Source organism: Pteropus medius, unplaced genomic scaffold (genome assembly GCF_902729225.1).
Source record: "Pteropus medius unplaced genomic scaffold, Ma_sr-lr_union100, whole genome shotgun sequence".
NCBI classification, from domain to species: Eukaryota; Metazoa; Chordata; class Mammalia; order Chiroptera; family Pteropodidae; genus Pteropus; species Pteropus medius.
Genome location: NW_024349800.1, coordinates 29979755 through 30001812, shown reverse-complemented (window position 1 = coordinate 30001812; position 22058 = coordinate 29979755). Strand labels below are relative to the sequence as shown.

Genomic DNA, 22058 nt, shown 5'->3' with positions numbered 1-22058 from the left:
TCTTAATGCAGTGCTTTCCATTACACCATCAAAATAAGATGTCCTTTGGGGGAAGAGAGAGAGAGAGTGGCAATTAAACAGAAAATTCTCTGGGGTTAAAGAATATTCATGTGACAGTTGACTTACCTAGTTTGAGGACTTGAACTCCTAATCTTAGTTTTTTCTCTAATAGGAAAAAAAATTAAATGCACTATTGAAACTGAAGGTGGGAAGAGGGTGGAGTTGCAGTAAACTGCTGTCATGACTGGCAGCTGGACTAGTGGGGATGTGATGATATCTGGCTTAAAGAAACATTAAGATTTGAAGAAAAGGTGAATGAAGTTATTTGTATAACTGGGTTTGCGGGGAAATTCACTGAAGAAAAGAAAAAAGGCAATTTAACTCCTGGTCTATTTCTTTAGGTTGTTATATATTTATATTGAATAGTGACATAGTAGTAAGCCTGCCTGCGGAGAAAGGACTTTATTGCTAAGTTTTCCATATTTGGTTGGGTCTGAGTATGTATATATAGGTGAATAGAGTTCTTTAACATCCATGTAAGTCTTTGCACATAGGAATAAAAGTAAGTCCTACAGATTAAAAAACACAAACCACAGATTGTTATGTAATTAAGAGCTGTAAAATTGGAATGTTTATGCTGTTATTTTGCTTTGTCTTATTTTGTAAATATCTTTTTCCGGTGAAGGCAGTGCACAAACCATATTTGTTTTTATTTTTAGTATGTAGGACTCTTAAGTGCCATTTCTTTCATAATTTTAATCCCAGAAGCATATTAAATGTTTGAAATGAATATTGTAAGATGTTGGGAATATTTATGTATTAACTGTATATATGAATAGAAAAATTGTATTCTTTTCACTTTATGAATTTTGAGTCATTTCTGTGTATCCCAGTTATCTTATTGATTTTCCACTTAAAATATTAAAGTTTGTCATTAAGAGAGAAGGACTATAGCTAAGGTTTTAGTGCAAAAATGTTTTGGATTTTAGGAATCATTACATGAGTATTAAAACTTTTAACTCTTGATTTCATCAAATGAGGTAATGTAAGTAATTGCCCAGTTAGCTTTTGTATTAGTTCGAAAAATATATTCATGATATATACATTTCCTACTGCTTTATTCATCGGGCTACTTTCTCAGAATATTAACTAGAAAGCAGCCCAACAAATATGACACCACACTCCATTTTATAAAGCTGTGTGGTCTCTGAGATCAGGATGAACCTGAATAAAGTGTAGGATTTGGCAGAGCTCATTAGAGCTCAGCATATGTGTCCTCCCAATTTGACAGACTATGTGTTTAAGTCAGATTTTTAAAAAATGTTGATAGGTAAAGCATAATGTGGTTTATTGGATGTAGAGGCTTAGTTTTATGTTCTTGAATGATTATCTTTCAATATGGATAACAGATTTGAGGATGATGCCGTATTTTAGCTCTGATAACATTGCGACGGGACAAGTAAATACTTAAAGCAGTGTTTATGATGGGATGAACAGGGCTCAGATCAGGGCTTGAAGGCAAGGACATTCACAGAGACTGGAATAATTGCTAACTTGTTTTCTACTTCAGGTAGCAGATCATTACAGAGAAACAGAGTAAAAGAAAAGGTCATGAACACATTTGCTCTCTGTCACTTCCTTTCCATTTTCACAGTGACTCAGTTGAGACATTTGTCTCTGTACTCTGGATCCCTATATTGCTTCTGACTAGTTTCCAGGTTCCATTTTCTTTTCTCTTATTTTTAAGGTCTCTTTTACAAAGGAAGTTTCTCGGCAATACTGTTTCAGGGGAAAGGGCACTGACTTTGACCTCACACACACTCAGTATGAACCCTCCTCTGTCATTTACTAAAGACATCTGAGTGACTTGACCACTCGGGACCTTGTTTATGTGACATGTGGGCAATAATACATAAATTGTAGAATTGTAACTATTAGAAATAATGCATACAAATGGTTTAGTGTGGAACCTGGCCCTTAGGTGATGCTCAATAAATGGTCTTAGTCATAGTATTTAATTTAAAACATACATATGCACCAAAATCAAAACAATGATTCCTTATCATCCACAAGCTGAAGTTCAAACACCTTAGTTTTCCATTCTTTCTGGCTCTAACTCACCTTCCTACCCTTATTTTTCTTTTCTTTTTTTTAATTATAAATTGTTTGCTTCCCACTTGCCATATAAGATTACTCTGTTCTTTCCTACTTCACACTGGAATGATTTTTCTCCCCCTTCACACTTCTCCCCCTGCATTCCTTCCTCCCCAAGGCCATAGTGGTGGGAGGATGGGCTTTCGTGTCAAACTTGATTTTGAGCCTAGATCTGCCACTAGTTGGGTGACTCGGAGAAATTACTAAACTTCTGTGGGTCTCAGTGATCATCAGTGAAACAGATTCTTGTTATAAAATGGGGGTTTTAAAGGTGTCTTTCTTGTAGCTCGTGGAGATTACATACAAGGTGCCCCATAGTGTTTGGCAAATAGTAAGTGGCCACTACAGGGGGCCTGTTTGTATTCCCATCCTGCAGTGGCCCCTTCTGTGTCAGTCTCACCTCTCCCATGAGGCCTTTTGCCATCCTTAGATGAAGGGGTGCCTTGCATTCTTAAAGTTTTTCATCTTTCATGACCAATGCTGCTCACTTATATATATCACTTAGTGCCAGTCTTCCATTCTATATATTTTCATTTGTAAATGTATATAAGATCCTTGAGACTGAGAATGAATTTAATAACCAGAGCCAACACTTTCTGAGTGTAAACTGAGTGCTAAATGTGTGTACAGATTTATCTCATTCATCCTCTCAACAACCTCATGATGTGGTACTGTTGTTAGCCTCAGTTTACTGGTGAGGAAAACGAGGCACAGAGAGGTTAAGGATCTTGCCTATTGTCACTGTTTAGCAGACTGAGGAATAGGAATTGGAACCCAAATTGTTCTGATTCCAAAGCTCAAAGTCATGGCTTTGCTGCTTTACAGACTCATTTTTCTCAGTCACTGTGGTCCCACCACTGTGTCTCATTTCTAATCAGGGCTTTGTGAGCTGCTTGCTCCTCGAAACTCCATTTATCAGTCCCATGCTTTAATCGAGAGTATTTGAAGCAGATCACTAGAACTCTGTCTAGAAATGGAACCGTGTTCAAGTTCACTTTTGGATCATCACTGGCTTTGAAACAATGACCTAAAACAAAGATCTATTAGAGATATTTAAAAAAAAAATTTAAGTTTCAATTGTGACATGGCTAAAATAATCTGTACTGCAAATAAAATTGAACTTGTATTTTAAGAGAGGAGTCTACAGGCATGATTGGACCAGGGGTGTTGGGCAAACAGGTTCACAGGAAGGCTTGGAGATGTGCTTTCATATTCTTTAGTCCCTTGATGAGTTCGAAACTGGTAAACTATAAGGAATCAAACCCATATTGAGTTGAGTGCCTGCTCTATATTAGACATACTGTATATACTTTCTCATTTGCTTATTCATCAAAAACTCATTTCACATCTAGAATGTACTAGGTGAAGGGGGTATAATAGTAAACATGACTAAGTTCTTGCCCCATTCTAGTGGAGGAGGCTAACAATAAATGAACAAGAAAAAAGGTGAATGTAGATTATGATAAATACTAAGAAGAGAATGATCATAGAGAGGAACTGGATTGGGTGGGGCTGTGGGAGCTACCTTAGATAAGGTTTCCAGAGCAGCTCCTAGGAAGATGGCTTTTAAGCTGAGTCCTCAAGAATGAAAAGGGGCAGACAAGTGAAGATGCTATGGCAGAGGAGAGGTTATATGCAAAGATACCAGGATGGGAAAAAACTTGATGTGCCCAGAATTCTGGTATAGATACCCAGAGAAAGGTCATCATAATTCTCATCCAGGTCATTTATGCCTCACGGGTTTTGGTACCATATGTTTTAGATTTCCCAAGACAGTCAGCAAAGATTCTATTCAGTTATGTCATGGGTACCTTTGTTCTTATATATGGACCTCTATTTTAAATTCAGAATATATGACCATGTTTTTATTTTAAAAATATGGTTACTATATGATGGGTTGTTTTAAAGATTGAAAGACATTGCACTGGAGTATATACTCTCTTATGAAGAGTGATATTAGCTCCACCACCAGTCAATGTAGTTGAATGTAGATTATAATGTGGTAAGTGAAAAACCGTTTCATGGCAACATCTCTAAGCAGGGCTGTCCAAGGGCTTCTCCTACCTACAGAGAGGTGGAGCTGAATACCTTTGCAATGTAGGTGACATTTTTGCCACCAAAAAAGAAAAAGGAAACAGCTGGGACAGTTGTCTTGCTAGTTCTGCTTCTGAGACTGACTGTCCAGTAGACTGGGTCACACAGAAAGCTATGCTTTAAATAGCAGAGTATACATCCTTAGAAGTCAGCCTCTTCTTGTAGGTTTAACTAGAGTTTGTCATATGTAGATTGGTCTTACATGTAATTAAAGTGTTCAAGAGCAAACAGTTCTCAAAATATCATTGAGCATTGGAGTCACATGAACACTGAGTCAGTTAATCAGATGTGAGGCCTGACATTCTGCATTTCTAACCAGCTCCCAAGGGGTGCTGATGCTGCTAGTCCACAGGCCACTCTACACAGCAAGAATTTAGGAACCTCATTAGTATGTTTCAGAGTTCAATAGACCAGTGTTATTTTCTACCCAAAAGATATTGCCAACTAGTAAAGTAGACTTTTAACAATACATATGTTTTCATGCTCCATATATTTATTAAATTCTTAAATTAACAGAATCAACTTTTTCATTAAGTTGGCACCTAGCCCAGTGTTTTTTCTTTTCTAGAAAGAACCAAGCAGGCACTGATTGGAACAAGTTAGATGGTGAGCCTGTGCACGTGGTCAGTGGAAGAGTATGTCTACAGCCTTGTGTAGACATAGTCTCTTGAGTATGTACCTAGGAGTGAAGTTGCTGAATCATATGGTAAATTGTATGTTTAACTTTTTGAAGTACTGCCAAATTGTTTTCCAAAGCAGCCCCACCATTTTACAATCCCACCAGCATTGTATGAAATTTTCAATTCTTCTACATCCTTACCAACACTTGTTATTCTGTCTCTTTGATTATAGCTATCCTACTGGATGTGAAGTGGTATCTCATTGTGGTTTTAATTTGCATTTTCTTAATCACTAATAATATTGATCGCTTTTCATAAATTTGTTGGCTATTTGTATATCTTCTTTGGAGAGAATGTCTACTAAAACCCTTTGCCCATTTTAATTGGTTTGTCTTCTTATTCTTGAGTTGTAAGAGTTCTTTATATATTGTGAATATAAATACCTTATCAGATATATTATTCACAAATATTTTCTATTCAATGAGTTGTCTTTTCACTTTCTTGATAGTGTCCTTTTAAAACACAAGTTTAAAATTTTAATGATGTACAATTTACTTTTTTTTTCTTTTGTTGCTTATGTTTTTGGTGTTATATCTAAGTAACCATCACCTAACCCAAGGTCATGAATATTTATGTTTTCTTCTAAGAGTTTTATAGTTTTAGCTCTGACATTTAGGCAGATGATCCATTTTGAGTTCATTTTTATACATGGTGTCAGTTAAGGGGTCCAGCTTCATTCTTTTGCATGTGGTTATCCAGTTGTCCCACCATCATTTGTTTAAAAGACTATTTTCTTCCCATTGAATTGTCTCAGATGTCTACAGTCTTTGCATTCCCCTAGCATGGGGCCCATTCCTCTTACACGGAAGATACTGAACATTTGGAGATCCAGAAATGGAAACAGCCATTAAGAAGATTAACCTAAAAGTAACAGAAATCTGAGGCTTTGGTTGTTATCCCGTATTTGTAAAGATGCTATTAGAGCCTATGAAGGATATATAGATTTTTATATATTTAAAAAATATAACTACTTATACTTTGAGGAGCCCATGCAATGTTTAGTAATTGCTGGGATAGGGACTAGCAACAGTCTATATATTGGCTTTGTTTATTTCCAAAGAATTTACAGCCTTCAGTCTCACTGCTGTGGACAGATCTGTTGAGGCACTTGAAGGGGTTGAGGCAGTGTGGAAAGCAGAAGGAGCGGTCAGAGAGGGTGTCCCATGACCTACTTTATCAGTGCATTTCTGGATGGCCTCAGACTAGAAGTTGAAGGATTCCTGAATTGTCCACTAGTTCTCTGCCACTCCCTTTCTCATCAGCATGGAGGAGGGGAGTGACAGGCCAATTCTACCTCCCTGAGGAAAGAATCTTTCTCTGGACTGATTAGAGATATTAGCCTGAAATATAAATAGGCTGGTCATAGAATTATTCCAAGGCTATTGAGAATTATTTTATGGCACAAAGATTATAGATGATGAGAATCTTTTGGAACTTAATTATGGGGAGTACGGCTGGCCTCTTAGGCATTGCAAGGTAAACAGGCAGCTAGTCTTTTCCTATATTTTTTTTCTTGCAAGTGTTCCTATGTATCATAGGGATTCACATCTCTACTTCTCTCTGGATAGTATATGTTTTGATTTTCTCTGACTGCAGGCTGCTTCATATTGATTTATTTTGTACACACCGCAGGGAGGGGAATCTATCTCAGCCTCTCAGCACATCTGACTATCCAGCTCAGTCCTATACAACCAATTGAATTTATCTTTTGATCTTTTAATTCCAAATGAATCATTAAGTCAATCCACAAAGATTTCTTGAGTGTCTACTGTGGGTTAGTAGACACTCAAGACCTAACAGTATGAATAATACACATCTTCTTTCAAGGACTTATAATCACAAGGGCAACATTCATAAATAAATGAGCAGCTGGATATGATGTGTTCAGTTCTATTATAATTAGCCCAAGGTATGTGAGAGCCTCAGGACATATACCTAACCTGTTCATGGGAGGGGGTGGTGGTCAGAGAAGGCTTTCTAGAGGAAGGAGCATTATTAGATTTAGGCTCTGGGCTGGTCACTCTGACTGCAGTGTGGATAAATGCTTGTTGGAGAGAAAGTCTGGAGGAACTTTAATCCAGGTATGAGATCATTATACTAAGCAAGGAAAACAATGAAAATATTCTGAAGATTCTAGATTCCAGGTGATTGGTTGGATATAGGTAGTGAGGGAAAAGGAAGGTATAAGGTAATGGTCAAGTTTCTGGCATAGTCAACTGGTTCAATGGTGGTTATCATTCACTGAAATAGAATTAGGAACAGGTTCAAGGTTGGGGGTGATGAGTTCAGCTTTGAACATATTTAGATTGAGCTGTATGTGGGACATTCAAAAGGTGATTATACACATGTATGGGTCTTCTTGCGTAAGAGAACTGAGCGAGTTGCAGTGAGTGTGTAACTGTGGATGAGATAACCCAGAGAGCATATGGAAGAAAGAGAAGAGGCCAGAGTTAGCATTTTGAGGACAATGAACTTTTAGGAGATCAGTAGAGAAAGAGGTGCTTATGAAAGGTGGATGAGTCCCAGGGGTGAGAGGAAAACTGGGAGTGTGGAGTGCTCTGGAGGCCAAGAGCAGAGAGGGTGCTAAGGAGACCCTCAAAAGTATCAAGAGAGTATAACAAAGTAAGTCTGGAAAAGAGCCCTGTGGATTAGCAATGAGAAAGTCATTGATGAATTGCTTTTATTACATAAACACTGGGAATGATTATTTTTCTCTGGGTTGTACTTTTATCTGGGTTTTAAACTTTCTGTTATAGTGGTTAGAATTCTAAGGGTCATTTCCTTTTAGCTTTACTCTTCTTTTTACAACTCCTTTATATATTTTGCTCATGCTCTAGTGAGTTTTATGCTGCAGTGATAGTAAGCAGTCATCTTAACTTAATGACTTTTATCTCTAGCAGACTGTAACTTTTTTTTTTTTTTTGACAATAAGAGACACTGTTACAGAGGTTGCTTCCAGAGATATAAAGACTTCCAGGTCTATTATTCTGCATGCACAGTAGATGCAGACACAATCACTTTGAACAGGCCACGTTTATCTATGTGATTGCCTGGCCTGCTGACAGTGAGTTCACAAGTCATCCTTCTTGCCTTGAGTAACATTCAGTTTTTAGTCTATATGATAAAATATAAAGAAGAGCTATAAATTCTTGAATGTTTTATAATTGCTTTCTTCCTAGAATGTCACTTGGACTTTTATATAATCTATAGGAGAAACATGAGAAGATATTCAATTAAATAAACATGTGTTCTGTGCTTACTGTATAAATGACAGTGTGCAGACCATAGTGATGACAGTTATCTAAGCAGGAAACATTGAATGCTTGTCACTTTCTCCCTCTTGCATCTTCATTATCCAGTCAGCCCCAAGTACAGTTAATCATGTCCTCTCTATCTTCTGCTTTTGCTCTAGTTCATACCTGTTAACTTTTGTTAGGGCCGTTATAGTAGCTTCCTAACTAGTTTTCCTGCCTCTACTATCATTTCCCTAGTTAATCTTCTCTGAAAACCTGGCTAAACTTTAAACAAATACAGATTTATGAGCACACTTTTAATAATTCTGATTCAGTAGGTCTGGCTATAAGCCCCCCAAATCTGTATTTTAAAGTTATTTTCCATAGAAATATAGATAGATGTATATAAATGTGCGCGCGCGCGCGCACACACACACACACACACACACACACACACACTCTTCTCCCCTCCCATCCTTTTAATGTTCTTCCTCTGTCCATTGAGAGGACCAACAAGCTATGACACACTAAGCACCCAGAACTTTAGAATTGTTTTCTAAATTCTCCACGAAAGAGGACCAGCACTTACAAAAGAAGCTGATTCCAAGTCTGGGGCAGGGAAAACACAAGATGAGTCTGAAATAGCTTTTTGTGCTAGAAAGTATAGCAGTGTTCAAAGAATAAGGGGAGATATTAAAATGACACGCGAGCTAGCTTAAGGGGACTTCCATTGACCACTTCTGGGATAATTTGAGCAGGAATTACAATCCATCGAATAAAATAAAAATCTCTGTATCTATAGTGATATAAATAACTAATGGAAAGAAAAGAAATATCTTCTTTGAGTAGAAGGTCAACTATTAACTATAGATGGAATGATGGAGTTAGAAAATCAATAGATGTTAGGACTGGTGATGAAGGTTTGTTGAACATATTCATATAAGATTTTTGCCACAAGATGCTTATTAATTACAAAGGACAAACAATGACTACAGTGAAGAAACCTGGCAGACACTACCTTAATCAAATGATCAAAGTTCACATCCATAATAATGGAGCAAACCAAGTCATTAAAAAATGGTTCCCCAAGGGGTTCTGGGTTCCAGAATCTATGCACTATGCTAGCACTGGGATTAACCTTTGAAAGTACAGGTCTGATCTCTCCCTGACCTACTTAAAAACTCCTGTTGGCTCAGCTGCTTCTGGAATGGGCATCAAACACCTGGACATGGCCCTACCCTACCTTTTGGCTATCATCTCCTATCTTAACTCTGTTCCTTCACTCTCCCCTACTTTTGCTCCCATCACACCTACTCCCTTCAGTGACTCAGTTTCCTCTCTCTGTAAGTGCACAGTGGCCCTACTGCTTAGGAAACCCTACACTGTCTCTCTGGGCTAGATTCATGATTTCCAAGAAGCAACTCCAGTGCACTGTCTTTGTGAAGCTCGCCCTGATTTTTTGAGGCAGAGTCAATGTCTCTTTCTTCCGTAACCCCTACTCCATACCTCTCTTACAGCATTTCTCATGTTATGCTATAATTTTCCATTTGTGTGTCCCCTTACCCCGTCCACCCAACTGACTGGCCCCTCTGTGTCCTGGAGGCACTTTATGTGATGGAAAGAGCTAGGGCCTCAGAACCAGTCAGACTTAGGTTAGAATCTGATTCTAACACTTATTAGTTGTTACCCGGCCAGCCTTAGCTGCTTCTTCTAGACCTACTGGTAGGTTATTGTAAAAATTCAATTCAATAAAGTGTACAAGAAGCTTTGCAAAGTTAGTTAAAGAGAAATAAAGAAAAAGAAACCGCACTAGGACTTAAGTTTTCAAAAAACGTATACATACAAATATTTTACATATATATATTTCCCCTGTAATTCTGCAAAAATTCAGAGGTATAGTCGCATAGCTAGCAATTGACAGACCCAGCTTTGAACCCATTTCTATCTGACTCCAAAGCCATGCTCTTTCTGTTATGTGGAGAATATAAACCAGGAAGGAAAGACAGAACCACAGTTACCTTAAGTAAGAAGCCCATTGTGAAAAATGTTAAGCTAGAGTCGTAGTTTCCAACCCATTAGTGGAAGGGCGGTAGTGGTCAGAGAAGGTAGTTGGATGGAGATCCAAGTTAGATAGTCTCTTGTATGGGTGGCCCTGAGCATGGATGAGGGGGAGACTCATCTCACAGATATTGAGTGCCTGCCAGGAGACACTCCTGGTGATTTTCATATGTGAGAGATCAAAGGAGAGCACGTGAAGTGGAGAGGGTTTAAGATAGAACCCTGGGATACACCCCTACTTTCAAGGAGAGCAAAAGAAGCACAAAGGGACCTGAGGGGCAAGAGACAGGAAGACGTGAGGGAGTGCAGGGACTGGGAAGGCAAGGGAGAAGCAAACACCTGTCTCTGTGTGTTTTGGAGGGGCTGGCAGAGATGGATCAGGATTGAGATTCAAAAGAGGTCAAAGGAAGAGCTTTCTTATTCTAGCAGTATGGGGAGGGGTAGAACCCAGATTGCTAGAACAGTGAGTAAGAATGACAATGGAGGCAACAGGAAAGTGTAGCCTAATTAGACCTATATTCCTATGTACTTGGGAAAAGTTCCTGATCTCTGGAAGATTTAAGAGTCATTTCGATCATAGGCACCTGTTCTGATAGATTAAGTACCGCCAGGATGGCATCTGTTTCAGCAGGGAATGCTGAATGAAGGTGCAAGCTGAGGAACTGCATCTCTTACTCTCAAAACTATCCTTAACCAAGAGGCATATCTGCCTTAGTGGAGCAACAAATCAGAGATGTGAAAATCCATTTGTTGTTTTCCTAAGGACAAGCTTGTGATTTCATCTGGTTTTTTAGTGATTTATTATTTCTTTTCAAGACTTACACATTCTGTTTAACTGCCTTGGTGGGTGGGGCAGGGGCAGCAGAAAAGGAAAAAGAAAGGAAAACACTGGCTTTTTTTGTTTGTTAATCCTTGTAGACTGTCATAATGCAAAGGCTAAATCATAGACTCAAATATCACATAATTCAGAGCTTAAATTTTTTTCTGAGCTAGAACAGATTTTCTCTTTGATAATTTTTTTGTTATTTTTATTTTGTAGATAGAAAATGATTCTGTGTTTATAGGTATATTTAATTACATATGCATCCTAGTTTCATCTAAGTCTCTCTCAAATCTCAGAAGGTAATTCAGCAGCTAGCTTTTCCCTTGTGGCACACCAAAGTGGAAACCATATTTCCAGCAATAAATCAATGGAAGTATTGAGGAGTAGTATGCCACGAGTGATCACGCAGAGGCGCTGTATCAAGGAGGCATCACTCAGAAGATATCCTAGAAGTGGTTACAGGTTGTTAGTGGATATCTAAACTTTTCTTCAGTGCTGTGTGCACTTCGAAGAGACTGTATTTTCTACAGCCTATGCTCATTTGAAGTGGACACAGATCCTTGACCTTTTCCCTTAAACATTCTTAGAAATTTTAACTATAGGATTTTGAAAAGAGATTTTATTAAATATTGAGGCGATATGCAACATTTTAGTAAAGTGTAAATAATAATTTTAGAACTTTGCCAAACGTCTCCACCGTGTTGGTAGATAAAATGCTTAATTTGTTTTCATTAGACCACTCAATGCAGTGACTTGATAGTCTAAAGTCTTCACATATTCAGAGCAGGCCACTTCACCCTTTTTAACCACAAAAAAGGCAAATCTAGCAGAGGGCACCCTTCTTTTCATACTAAGTGTGCTTTCTGGATGGTAAGGTGAAGGGTCTGCAAGATTGATGTTTGTGAAATAGCTAGAAAATATACTAACACAAGACAAGATCCCAGAAATTTCAGAACAGTGGAAGTTAATAAAGAAATCTTAAGACTCTATATTTTTAAATTTAGACTAGCTTTGTTTGGGGTTCCAAAAACCCTAAAACAGGAACTAAACTAATATTTGTGAAATGACAGAAAACAAAATTGTTAACTCTCTAAACATTTCTGCTATAACCTTGCTTGTCACTATGCTCTGAGGAAACTAGCTTGTATGTCTGAAGCCCATGTAACGAATGAACTTAATTCTCACTTAAGACTAAAATAGCAATAAAAAATGGTAATTGGAAGGGGGTTTAGAATTTAGTAAATTTATTTCAGGCTCTTTGTTTTATTGTTTTATTTTCCTTCCTTTTGAGCCCAAGAAAAAATACTATATTAGCATAATTGATTTTATAGCATGTTATTTATCTTCGAGATATGCGAAATTATGAAAGAATTTCAAGTATATGTGGAAGAATGTTAAATAGTTCTTGTTTCTATTAGTATACTTGTTTTAATCTTGTTTATTCATAACTACATTGTAGAAATTTACCTAGGATTACTACTTTACATTAATATTTGGATTACAGAACTGAACCATTATTACTCATCCTAATTTTGTGCCTGGTTATATTTTTTATAATTTGTGGATTAATAAAATTTCACTTTAATATGTGCAAGTTGTTCTAGTAATTCTGGGGGAAACTGATTCCTTTTAGTGCAGGATAAAATTGTTTATTGATTTTTGGCAAGCCACCAAAAAGTAATTTCAACTATTTGACAGAAAACTCAAGAGAAATAAACAGTAAGATGATATAAGAAATTATCAAGTATAAATTATTATTTATACTTTGCATATGATTATATGGTGCCAAAGAAAAATTCAATAAGGATTTATTTCCTTTTCATACAAAAGTTTGCCCCTGTTTTGGTGAGTATAATTTTTAAATTACAAACTAAGAATCACAGGTGTTATTAAAAACAATCTTGTACGACCTTTTTGGGTTGAGAGAATATGAGATCTGGTTTTGGGTTTTTCTTCTTCAGGCTAAAGGGCTAGATTCTGTCTTGTTCGCCATTGTCCTCACATGTCTAGCTAAGGCCTGGCATGGGGAAGGCACTCAGTACGTTTTTATTGACTTGAATTGACTCAGAGATCAGCATTCACCTTTCTGTGTCTATTGGAAGAACTTTTGGACTTCTAGTCTGTTTTGTGTCTCAGCATTCCTGTTGATGGGTGCTTTGATTGTTCATTATTATAAGCAATACTGTAGCAGACATCCTTACAGGTACATGCTCTCTAGAGTATATGTGTGGGTATTTCTGTAGCAAATATTTCTAGAAGCAGAATGACCAGGGTAAAAAAAGTGTACACCTTGTGTTGTGATAGATACTGACAAATTGCTTTCCAAAAAGATGTACCAATGCACATGTAAGAAAGTGACGCTCCTCTACAGCTTCTGCTGATCTGGGATCAGATTAATTTTAAAGTCCCTGTTGTTAAATTTTATAATTTAAAATTTTCTTAAATTTTATAATTTAAGAAAGTGAGGCATTTCTGAATGAAAGTAAACATAAATTTTTTTTCTGTTTGGTCTCTTTAATGGTGATGGCTACATCTATATATGTAAAAACTCACAGAAATAGATTCAATTAAATATTCAATACTAAACATTATATTCAAATATCTTTGGCTTGATAATTTCACATGTGATAGTTTTGTTACTATCATAATATAAATAAGGATTTATTTTATGATATTGTCTGTAGAATAGGTCTACTAATATATATTGTTGATACAGAGAAAAGATAAAAATCATTTTATATGTGTACTTCATTGATTAATAATGTATTATTTTGTGCTGAGTACCTTGCTAAGCATTTTGTGTACATTATCTTATTTATGCCTCACAATAAGTCCTGACGGTAGACTCTATTATTCTCATAAGTAATTTGCCCAAGGACAATAGCTAATAACTATCAAGCTGGAATTCACACTCAGGCCTCTCTCACCCCAGGCCCCAGTTGCCTAATTCACCATTTACTTAATTGCTTCGCCTGTTTTTATCACTCAGTTATTGTCATCTGATGGTGAGAATCAGGGATATTTTCAAAGAAAAATAATGACATAAGCCTGACATAAATATCCATTAAGCTATATCCATTCATGGCTCTTAGAATCATCCCTATTGAAAAAAGTAGGCCTTTTCTGCTAAGAACTTCAGCTTGGTTCTAGGTCCAGACCAACTCTTTTAACTTTGATGGATTTGCTGAAAGCAAAGACAACAATCCCCATTACCTGTCCCTTGAATAAGGTAAGACCAGTTACTTTACGTGGAAAAGACGTTGATTATGACAGAAACACTGTGCTTCAGCACAGAGCAGGGCTGTGTCATGGTGAGCTCCAAGACTATTTGTGGCTCACTGAACACCACATTCCCTTAGCTTGGCTGCCTATCCTGAGAGCCTGGTTGTCAAGCTTTAGGATGTGGCCTAGAGAGAACTCAGGGGACATGCAGATTGATGATCCTCAACTCCTGAGACTAAATTCACATTTTAGACCTGGAATGGTTGACCTGGAAATCTACCATTTGGAACAGCTCTGTGGTCACTTATTCACCAGCCAATTCATATTCTGAGATACTTCCACCTCTGGCTAAACATAAGAAGTTGGTGAGAGTAGCTGGTGATTGGCCTTGCTACCACTGCAGGTTTTTGGTTTTTTAAGACTTTTGGTTCAAGGTAACAGAACCTAACTTAAATTGGCCTGAGGAAACAAAGGAATTCAGTGGTTTGTGTCACTGAATGGGAGTATAGCTGAAATGGAAGCTTCTGAAAGTTCCAGATGGTGCTGACTTCAGGGCCTACAGGGACTCAAATGACTGTCAATACTCTCTTAGGTTTTCTGTCTCCATTTCTGGGCTGTGTTCTCTCTGGTCATTAGTTTCATTCTCTACTTTTGCTGACAGATTTCTTTCAAGCTATGGGTGTGGACAGTAGAGCAATGCCATGGCCATGGTTTTCAGCCTCTCAACTAGAGCCCTCAGAGGAAACAGGAAGCTTTTCCAGCACCAGATTACAAAATTACAGGGAAACATATTCTGACTGGCCTTGAATAGGTCATGTGCTCATCCTTTGGACCTATCACTATAGACATGATTTTCAAGCCAATGCAAGGAATTGTGATTGGCTGTCTTCCCAGAGCCACATGGGATGGGGAAAGCTTAATTTCTACTACAAAGGAGAAGTGTTATTACTAGAAAGAGAAAGAAATGTTGGGCTTATTAAAATGGATATTTCAAAGTGATAGCCACAAGAAAGCCTGGAAAGTGACAAGGCATTGAGCTTGAAGCATCGTTCAGAGAATAGACGAATCCAGGGAGCAGTTGATCCCTGTTATCCTTTCAAACAGGATGGTCATCTCCTCAATATCTTTTTAGATTGAGGATCAGAGCCATTTTTATGGTGACAAAGATAGTTTACTTGGGCCAAGAGCAGGATGATATCGGCATGTTAAATAGCAGATACTGCTATGTGGAGGACAGGGATCACTTCCTTGGTGTAATTCCTGAGAAACATACAGAGATACAAGCGCGTTTGGGCACGATCTTGTTCTCATCCTGGAGGTCTCTAATGGGTGTATAGCTAAAATGGAAGCTTCTGAACCGATATTCCTTTCAGAACGCTGAGGTTCAGAAGGAACTTTAGTTATTTTATGCAAAATGCAAAGGAACAGAGAGGATTAAATTAGAGCTTCTACTTCTAGATAAAGAAAAAAATAGGATTGCATTTGAAGAAAGGGAAATTTACAAAAGTAAGGACAAATATGCTGCAACACATAGTAACATCTCCCCTGCCTCATCCCCATATCCTTATTAAACTTTAGATTCATTTTTTTTTTTAAAGTGCTGAAGTTATTTTGTGGGCTTATATTTAAATTTATTTTGTAGCTCAGGAAGAATGTTATTGCATTTTGGCATAGTAGCCTAAAAGTTTTTCTGCTTGATCATGCAAGGTTTGTTATGCAGCATATGTTATGCCACTTATTGTTACTTTTTGGCTGATAACTACCTTCAATTTGCTTCTTGAAAACTAAGGCAGTACGAGAGTATCAAAAAAAGGATGAAAATTTTGTAGTCATTTCAAGAAATAAGGGCAGTAGAACTTTGGGTTCACAATGATATCTGAAATGCTTTAAAAGTTTGTATTTTACATGGGTAACATTTAGAGGGTAAACTTTAACATTCTCTATTTGTAACTTAGACTTCCAAAACTTTATTCCTTCTTCCCCACCTGAAGAATGAGTTCATTCTAGGTCATCATTTTCAGCATGTCTAGCAACCTGATGTTTTTCAGTTGCACTGTGTTTAAATTATACACCATACTTAGATTTGTTGTGATCCTCACAGAATCTCAGTTTTGCTATTTTTTAAGTTTCTTTCCCTTACTATAATATGCATATATGTTCATTAAACAAAATTTTGAAAATAAGACCAGAAATTAAAAATTGTCCATAGGTAGATGCCAAATCTCTATACATTTTTGTAAGCTTTTAAATTCTAATATACATATATGAAAAAAAGAACACAAATTGTCAGTGTTCAGCTTGATAAAATTTAGGAAAGTGAATACATTCATGTAAGTACCACACACATCAAGAAATAGAACATTACTACACTCCAGAACCTCTTACCTGCTGCCTCTCCATCATTATTCCTCTTGAACATAACTACTACGCTGACCCCTCTCATATAAACAACTTTTACCTATTGGTGAACTTTATATATTTGAATCACACAGTAAGTGCTGTTTTGTGTAGGGCTTGACTTGCTCAACAGTCTGCTTATGAGATTCTTGCACGTTGTCACATGTAGAAGTAGCTCATTCTTTTTCATTGCTACATAGTATTTTATTGTTTGAATATAATTTACTCTGTTTACTATTGGACGTTTGGGTTGTTTCCAAGTTGGGGCTACTATAAATAATGCTTCTCTGAACATTCTTATACAAGTAATTTGGCAGATGAATGTGTACTTTTATGTTGATATGTACCTCAATCACAGGGAATGCACATGTTTAGCTTTAAAAGATATACTACTAAACAGTTTCTCCAAGTGGTTATACTAATTATACACCAGCAATATATGAGGGTTCTAGTTCCTCCACACTCTCGACAATACTTAGTGTTGTCTGTCCTTTTCAGTTTTAGGCATCCTCATGGGTAGTAGAATCTCATGTTTTAATTTTGATTTTTTCTGCTGATCAATAAAATTGAGCATGTCATAGTCAGAATAATATTCCTAATCCCTGGAATCTGTGAATATGTGACCTTAATGTGACAAAAGGGACTTTATAGATATGATTAAGTTAAGGATCTTAAATGGGGAGATTGTCCCAAATTATTCCAGGAGGCCCAGTGTAAACCTAAAGGTCCTCGTAAGTGAACGAGGGTAGCAGGAGAGTTAAAGAAGATGTCATGATGGAAGCAGTGATGCAGCCTGAGACTTGACTAGCCGTTGCTGGCTTTGAAGATTGAAGGGGCCCAGCAGCCAAGGAGTGTGATAAACAAGAGAACATATTCCCCCTAGAGCCTCCAGAAAGAACACAGCTGGGAGATTATATCAGTTTTTGCCCATTGAGACCCATTTTGAACTCCTGGCTTCCATAACTGTAAGGTAATAAATCTGTGTTATTTTAAGCCACAAATTTTGTTGTGTTTTTCCTATTAAAGCAGCTATAGGAAATTAACACGAGCACTTTTTCATTGGCTTATTGACAATTTGGATTCCTCTTTTGTGGAGTGCCTGTTCAGGTCTGTTGACCATTTAGAATAACTGAGTTCTCTGTCTTTTTCTTATTGATATACAGGAATTATTATATATTCTGGATTTGAGTCCTTTGTTAAATCTATATTACAAATATCTTCTTTCACCTTGTAGCTTGCATTTTTACTCTTAATGGTATCTTTTGATAATTAGAAGTTCATAATTTAATGAAGTCCAGTTTCTCAATCCTTATCAATCTTGTACTTTATGGTTAATGCTTTCTGTGACCTCTTTATACAAGTTTAGGTTTAAATTGTTGTATTTAACATAATTTCCTTAACCATTTCTCTTATAGTTGCATATTACTTCTTTTCATAACTGATGTTCTGATGAGCATTTTTATACCAAACTTTTAGTCTGGTTTTGGGATTATTTTCTTATAAAGTGAAATTACTCATTTATTTCTATTGTTTGCTGTTATCTTCTCTGAAGCTTTCAGGAGCTTATCTATATTCCCAGAATTCTGAATTTTAATAATAACATGACTTTGAGTCTCTTTGCACTTATTGTTCTAGCCTTTCTTGGGACTTGTCAGTCTACAAACCCATGAGCCTCAGTTCAGGAATGTTGTCTTGCATTGTGATGATGTCTTTCCACTCCCTCTGCTCTTTCTTTTTCAAAGTACTTTTAGGAGTTTTAAGACCTCCTGGATTGATCTGTAATTGTTATCATATTTTCTATATCATTGTTATATTTCCTACTTTCTAGTAAATTTTTCCAATTTTATCTTTCCAACTTTCTATATTTTTGTATCTTTATATCTGTTATTATATTTTGAAAAGCTTTTTTAAATTTACTGAATGTTTCTTTTTATAGCTTCTTGTTCTTGTTGTAATATGTGATAATCTTTTATTTCTCTGAGAATATTATTTGCTTTTTAAAATTTCCTTTTATCCCCTTCATTGTTTCTATTACCTCAGGATCCTTTTTTTCTTCCCACATACATTTATATTGGTGTTTATCTTTCAGGTTCAAGGCTTTCATCTAATGTTGGGCATTTGTATTTAAGAGCAAGACTCTGAAAGGCTAATTGGAGGCTCTGTGTGAGGGGGCAGGACTTGCCAAGTGGCTCCACCATAGGGTGCTAAAGCGATGAGCCAGCTTTTTCATTGAAGGATGATAAAATGTCGGAACTGAGGGGTATTTTCTCTGGTCTTGGACATTTTCTTCTAGAAAGAAATCCCTGAATCTCTTGCCTGGGTTCCTAACTGCCAGGGTTCTAAGTAACCAAGTAGAGGAGATGTCTTACTTCACCTCCTGAGTGGGCGTCAACCCTCTGAGCTGGGCAGCCTCCCTAGAAAGTAAACCTCCTGCCTTCTGCTGGGGTGGGAGGAAGATATCTGGTGGACTAAACAACTCTTTATACAAACTTTCAACTAGTCCTCCTACTTCCCTCCACCCTCCACTCCTGCCTCCAGCGCTGTCTCCTATCCCTAAGGCCAGAGCCTTTCCAGGTTTCTGGCTGTGGCTGTGAGCGGGCTGCTGCTCTCTGGCTTGCCCCTCCCACCTCCCACTTCCACTCTGGTGGGCTTGGATTTCAGCTTAGGCTCTAAAATCAGTCACCGCTTAATCATTTGCTGTCCAGCTCTTTTTTGTCTTTTCCAGTTTCTCTTGTATATTTTTTCATTTTTTGTTCTCTCTGTACATTTATGTCTTTTAAAATAACTCCCTATCTTTTTAGTTTGGTTTTAGAGAGAAGCATAGATAAATGCTTTAAAACTAGATGTGTTGCTTTGGATTTTGAATGTCAATGACTACATATTTTTTACTTCTACAAGTTCTATTTGATTTTCAGTTTGTTTTGGTTTTCTTCTGTATTATTACTTGTGGTATCTATACTTTCTTTTATTTTTTTTTATTGACTTAAATATATTTCAAATCTTTCTAATTGTTCTATTATTTCTAAGTCTTTGGGTGTGTGTGTGTGCTCGTGTGTGCTCATTTTCTTGTTTGTTGTGTCTCCTGACTCTTCCTGACGGTGGTTTGTTTTCTTTTGTAACAAAACAATATGGAATAATGTTTTTGGTAGGAGTCCTGCCTTTCCTAATGATGGAGACAGCCCTATAGAGTAGGCTTAGCCTTTGTGTCTGCTTGGCCAGAATGGTTTCTCTTATTTCTGGGCTTCTATATATGTGATTTCTGGAATGTTCTATCTTCTCATCTTTGCTTGACTCTTACTCATCTCTCAGGTTTCAGTTTAAAAGTGATTTTCCTGGGACACTTTTCTTGATTTCCCATTCCTTTTATTCTCCCCCAGTACCCTATAATTTCTTCATCATGGTAGTTATTACTCTGTAATACAGTCACATGTTTATCTCTGTCTCTCTCTTCTTTATGAGCAGACTCAGTTCTGGGAGGCCAGGATCATGTTATCTTGTTCACCATTATATATTTATTTGCTACCAAAGTATCTGGCTGAAACTAGGTGTTAGTAAATATTTCTTAAATGAATATGATGCCGTATCTTATTTCAAGAGGCTTTTATTATTATTATTATTATTATTATTTTTTAGGTGAGGCAACCCTTGGTTGACCTCACAGATTGCCAGCTTGCAATCCCTTATTTTTTTTATTTTTTACACCTACAATACCTGGTCTTCTTAGATAGTCTCCCATCCAAGTACTAACCAGGCCCAACCTTGCTTAGCTTCCGAGATCAGGTGGGATCAGGCTTGTTCAGGGTAGCATGGCCGTAGACATATTTTAAGAGGCTTCTCAGGGGTGGATTACAGATTGGTCTGAGAGCACTGTTCTTTGTGCATGTTTTGCTGCATTCCAGGTGACACTCCTTCATAGAGCGGTGTAGGGTGATGCAGGGATGCTGCTGTTCAAAGCATAAAATGTGGATGGTTCATAAGTTGCCTTTTAGAGCTATACAGGTTCTTTCCATTATCACTTCCACATATAATACATAAACAAAAATTGTGATGGAAAGTTTGTCAGTCAGCATACGGCTTCCTCTGTGGTTCACTCTTATACACGATGAAGCGACTTCTACTGAGTGTTTTCAATTCCATTTTTAGTTGTGAAATGTGTGAGTATAGAACAGTCTGTTGTTGTATCTATAGTGTCCTCTTTTCAGGTGATAAGAAATGACAAGTTCGTATTGGATAAATATCAAGATGCATATCTGATAATTAAGCCCACAGTTTACAGTGGCTTTGACTGGTACTTCTCGTGGCTACTCTCAAAACCTCAGTTTAGGAATACTGTCTGAAGATTTTTTTTTTATAGCTAAATGAATGAATGAATTTGGTTTTCCAGAGTATTTCTCATGGTAACACTAGAATAGGAATATTGGTGGTAACCTGTATAATTGTGGGGAAACACTGTAAAGATTCGCTTATTTTGGAAATAGCAATAATAAACTTTTATATAATGTTCATTGAGTGATTACTATGTGTCAGATACTCCTCTAAAAACTTTACATGTGCTACCTCATTTAAATACAGAGAGAAGTTGGATTTATATCAGTAAATCTTCATCATCAAGCTATTGTTTGATGCTCAGGAGAGAGCATTCATGGTCTATTTGGAATTGAGACATTTTAATTAGATCTAAACGTTAGGTTGTGTTAAGGTGATAACTACTGCTATAGTTCTTTGACTATTTTTGAATAAATGTAAGTTTCCAGTAATACCTACTAATAGCAGACTAGGTAATTTGAGCTAGTTCTCTCAATGAAGACAACTAGAAAAGTGAGATGAAATATAAAAATAAAATCTTCTAAAAAACATAAAAAAGATAGTGAGATAGTGGGTAATTACTGGGGCTGAGATTTCAGAGAAGCTGAGGATGCAGAGGAGCTATTTTTCCCCTGGGGGTGTCTCTTGGGGAGGATGAGAAGCTGTGATTTTGGAGGCCTTAAGGGGTTAGGGTGACAAAAGTTGGACCCTGATATGAATCCATAAGTGTTGGTGTATTCATCCTTTGCTTTGAGCTGCACCCTGGGAATAAAGATGAACTTGAAGCAAAGTATCCCTCATACAGCTTGAATCCTGGACTCCTGTCATTTAGGTAATTCAAGGAACTTGGCTTGATAGGCCTTCTAGGGCCTCGGGAGTCTGGAAGAAGCAAGTACAAATCCTCTGTGGAGAATAATAGCATCCACACTTTAAATTACTTCTGCAGATAATTTTTCAAATACAATGTCCAGCCACAGAGTTGACTAGGCATATGAGTAGACAAGACAAAAGGGACAAAAATCAGCAGAAATGTTTGGTGTATATTCATTAGGTGACTCAAAAGAACAGAAAGAGAGAGAGAGAGAGAGAATA

The 22058-nt window shown here is 37.1% G+C and overlaps 1 protein-coding gene and 1 pseudogene across 6 annotated transcripts in view; one reads left to right on the top strand and one right to left on the bottom strand.

Moving 5' to 3' along the window:
* The window catches only part of EML6 (EMAP like 6), a 232732-nt gene that overhangs the window by 3281 nt on the left and 207393 nt on the right, over positions 1-22058 (top strand). The window lies entirely within an intron of this gene.
* LOC120622446 (uncharacterized) lies at positions 20361-20479 on the bottom strand (annotated as a pseudogene).